General features: G+C 47.4%; 1 non-coding gene across 1 annotated transcript; it reads left to right on the top strand.

The window, feature by feature from the left end:
* Nucleotides 1–3,846: 3,846 nt before the first annotated feature.
* Nucleotides 3,847–3,928, top strand: trnal-uag (transfer RNA leucine (anticodon UAG)). Its single transcript has one exon. It is a non-coding gene; the product is annotated as a tRNA-Leu (tRNA).
* Nucleotides 3,929–4,264: the final 336 nt, after the last annotated feature.

The following is a 4,264-nucleotide window of genomic DNA, read 5'->3' as shown; positions in this document are numbered from 1 at the left end:
GTTTAATTCCCGTACCAGTCTCCCTGAACAGATGCTGGAAAGTGGCGACCAGGGGCTTTTCACAGTAACCTCATTGAAGCCTATTCGTGACAATAAGCTATTATTATAATCAGCACTACAATTCCGAAATCAGTGTCAAGCACCCAAGAAATGGAGTAGTGCCCATCTGGCTCTCTCTAATTCACAAAAAGTAAAATGTTGGAAATACTTAGTTGTCAGACCAAGACTGTGCAGAGAGAAACAGTAAATGATTCAGATCACTGAACATCCAACAGATCTGCAGGAAAAATTGGAGTTACAACAGATGAACGATTACAGACAGCGAAAGGGGATGGGGGAAGAACAAAAAGAGAAGTTTGTGATTGAATATGTGGGCGATTACATAACAAAAAGGACGAGGATGCAAGGTCAAATCAACGGGAATGGAACCAGTGAAGAAGCTAAAGTGGAAAAGTAATTCTGTATCTGTCATCTAGTCCTGGTCTGATTTGAAACGTGTTGCTTCTCTTGACCCATTTAACTTTATCCCACACTGAAATTCTCCATCCTGCTTCGCCGTTACCATTTACAAATACATCTCTTGCAAACACACACAAATCATACAGTAAAAATCTCATTAGTTTTAAGCGTTGAACTTAGGGGCTAGCACACTGGGCTAAGTCACTGGCTTTTAAAGCAGACCAAGGCAGGCCAGCAGCACGGTTCAATTCCCGTACCAGCCTCCCCGAACAGGTGCCAGAATGTGGCGACTAGGGGCTTTTCACAGTAACCTCATTGAAGCCTACTTGTGACAATAAGCAATTTCCATTCACTTAATGAACAGAAATACTTAATGACCAGAAGTTTGCCATTCAATCCTTCAGGTCTATGCCGTGCGAAAGAACAATCGAGTGCAATGCCACGGTCTAGGTCTTACTGTCTCACCCTGTATATTACAGCACTCAGCTGTTTTTCCAAGTGTTCTTTTCTTTAGTCCAATGATATGAGGGGGCGGGATGGGGTCTTGTTCTCCCTCAGTCAAGCTCCATGCCCCACCTCTGGGTGAAATAAATTCCTCAACAGAATTAATGCAACACTCCGTAATACATTCCCATTCAGTAACACATTATCCGCTATGTTAGAAGGTCCTGATGCCAAATCCCATTGTCATCTCTGCTGACACACCCTCAGAGCACTGAGAGAGTGCTGCATGGGCAAATGCGCTGTCCTCTGTTTGAGATTATAAACTGAGGTCCCCTCCGCCCTATTAGGTGGATATAGAAGGTTCCATGTTACTATTTTAACAGAGAACAGGGGACCATGTCCTAGCCAATATTTATCCCTCAATCAACATCACAAGAACAGATTCTCTGCTTATTGTGACGTTGCTGTTTGTGGAAGTTGCTACGTTTCCTACAATACGACAGTGAGTTCACTTCAAAAGGGCTTCATTGACTGGGAAGCACTTTGGAATTGTGGCGGTGGTGAAAGACGCTATATAATTGTGAGGATTTCTTTCTTTCTGGATCTATGTCCCAGGTTATTGATCTCTTTGCTCACAACTCGATCCTTCCGATCCACTCTCATCTCGGTCTCAATCTTCTATATCTCCAATCAAATGTTCCATTTGAGTCCAATGTTCCAAATATAACAATCCCATTCTATCCAGTGTTTCCTCACAGATATTTTGATGTGAATAAGATTCAGGAGGAGTTCCCGAACACTCTACCTTAGTCTTATGAATCAGATCATTCTCACCTGGATCCTGTTTGGCATTGACCCACTGCTATCAGTCCCACAGAAAGTGAATATAATAATTTTGTGACTGAGCAGTTTTGTTGGTACGGAGGCTTGAGTGGAACTTGGCACTTTAAAGTGTCATTGTTCATTGCACATTAGGATATAGTGACAAGAAAGCCTTGTGCGTGTGCTAACCCCATCCCGGTGACAAGCTGGCCTCACGGGCAAACCCTCCCAAACCAACCTCGCACACCACCCTCCAGTGACCATCCAGCCTAGCGCGCATGCCCACTCCCCCCCCCTTTCCAGTGACAAGCCAGCCTCGCGCGCCTCCCTCCAGTGACAAGCCAGCCTCGCGCGCCTCCCTCCAGTGACAAGCCAGCCTAGCGCGCATGCTGTCCGTCCCCCGTCCCCCCTCTCAGTGACAAGTCATCCTCACGCACATGTCCTCTCCTCCTGGAACAAGCCGGCCTCACGCACACCTTCCTCCTGAAGTCACAAACGGGCTTACATTCACTCCACCCCCAGTAACAAGCCCCCTCCCCAGAGGTAAGCCGACCCCAACACATCCCCCCCCCTTTCAACCCCCACCCACCCCCGAATCAGGAGAAGGCGTTCGAAAGGGTGGATCACAAATTTTTATTTGGAACTCTGCAAGCATTCAGGTTCAGTATATACTTTGCCTCCTGGATCCGACTTCTGTACACTGCCGCAGTGTCTTGTTAAGGTTAATGGATCCCTGAAGGTGCTCTTCTCATTGGGGGTGGAGTGCATCAAGGTTGCCCCTTTTCTGGCCAACTTTATTCCATTTGAGTGGAGCCTTTCCCATGACTCATGCTGAGGAGGTTCTTGGGACAGACTCTGCGCAGTCTGGGCATTGGGGTTAGCCTTTAGGTATAACATGGTCCTCATGTTCATGGACCCCGCTGACCTGCAGAGGGTGCGAGAGTGCCAGGCTCTCTGCTATGTCTTCTGCCACAATCAACTTGGCCAAGTGTTCTGGAATCCTGGTCGGTGCATGGCAGATAGACTCCTCCCAGTGGAGCTCTCACCTGGACCACAACCAGCATCCTCTACTTGGGAATCCAGCTGAGGAATCCTGGCCGGCTAACTGGCAGAAGCTGGAGGCCAAGGCCACCGCTCACTTGAAATGCTGGACAGGATGGTTCCGAGTGCTGCCTTGCAGGCGTCGTAATAAACCAGCTGATTGTCTCCATGCTGTGGTATCGGCTGGTCACTTTGACCCCTCCCCTGACTTTGTCAGAAGAATTCAGAGAATGCTTGTAGAGTTCTTCTGGGACATGCGACTGAGGTTCTGCACCTCACTCTTAGGAAGGGCGGTCAGGCACTGGTGTGCTTCACATCCAGGTGGCAATCTTGATCTGCAGTCAAATGCTCTACCACTGAGCTATAGGGTAACGTGGCAATGATACCATGTATCATCATTCCACTTATGTTGTTTTGGCTTTTTGATGTCTTCTTGCTACTGAAGTGGGCGGCACGGTAGCACAGTGGGTTGCACTGTTGCTTCACAGCTTCAAAATCCCAGGTTTGATGCTCGAGTTGGGTCACTGTCTGTGTGGAGTCTGCATGCTCTCCCGGCTTCCTCCCCACGTCCCAGAAGACGTGCTGTTAGGTAATTTAGACATTTTGAATTCTCCCTCTGTGAACCCGAACAGGCGCCGGAATATGGCGACTAGGGGCTTTTCACAGTAACATCATTGCAGTGTTAATGTAAGGCTTCTTGTGACTTTAAAGATTGTTATTATTAAGGAAAACAAACTAAAATCAGCAGGAGGCCAATAAGAAGGAGGATTGTGTGAGAAGAGAACAGCACTCGATTCGTTTCAAAATCTCAGTGGCATTAATGAATGGATATCAGAAGTTTTCATTGCACATTATTTTGTAAGTGTTCACTCCCACATTATCCTGACCAATCTCCCGGGATTTCTGCCAAGGTACACGGAAAGCGAAGGAGCTGCGAAATGGGACATTTCAGAGGAGGAGCTGGGGAATGGGACATTTTGTCGATAGGCAGCTGGCTTACAAACGGTGCACTGACCACATAATGGGGAAAGCGAAATTTTGGAAACGGTGAAAGGAATTACCAAGAGCGCAGAGCGATGTGGTAGCGTGGCCGAGCGGTCTAAGGCGCTGGATTTAGGCTCCAGTCTCTATGGAGGCGTGGGTTCGAATCCCACCGCTGCCAGCCTGTTGCTGATTTGCATTTCAGTCACTTGAGCAAATCCTTTTAATCGGTTCGAGACAGCAGACAGTATTTGGGGGAGGGAGAAATAAAGGCATTAGAAATTACAGCGTAGCCATTCTCTGATTTTAGATGAATTACATGAATTAGCACATTTATGTCGGCTGAATCGTGGCTGAGTGGTTAAGGTGATAGAGGCGATCACCGCGAGATTTCAAATCCTGCCGGCTCCGCTGCTCAGAATTACTTCATCTTCTCAGTCTTAATGGTGGTGAAATGGGGTGCAAACACTCCCGAGTGATTTTCCTGATTCACTTACTCGTTCGATCATTTCCATTC

Source organism: Scyliorhinus torazame, chromosome 5 (assembly GCF_047496885.1).
Source record: "Scyliorhinus torazame isolate Kashiwa2021f chromosome 5, sScyTor2.1, whole genome shotgun sequence".
In the NCBI taxonomy this organism is placed as follows: Eukaryota; Metazoa; Chordata; class Chondrichthyes; order Carcharhiniformes; family Scyliorhinidae; genus Scyliorhinus; species Scyliorhinus torazame.
The sequence above is the reverse complement of the archived record's forward strand: the minus strand, read 5'-3'. Positions and strand labels throughout refer to the sequence as shown.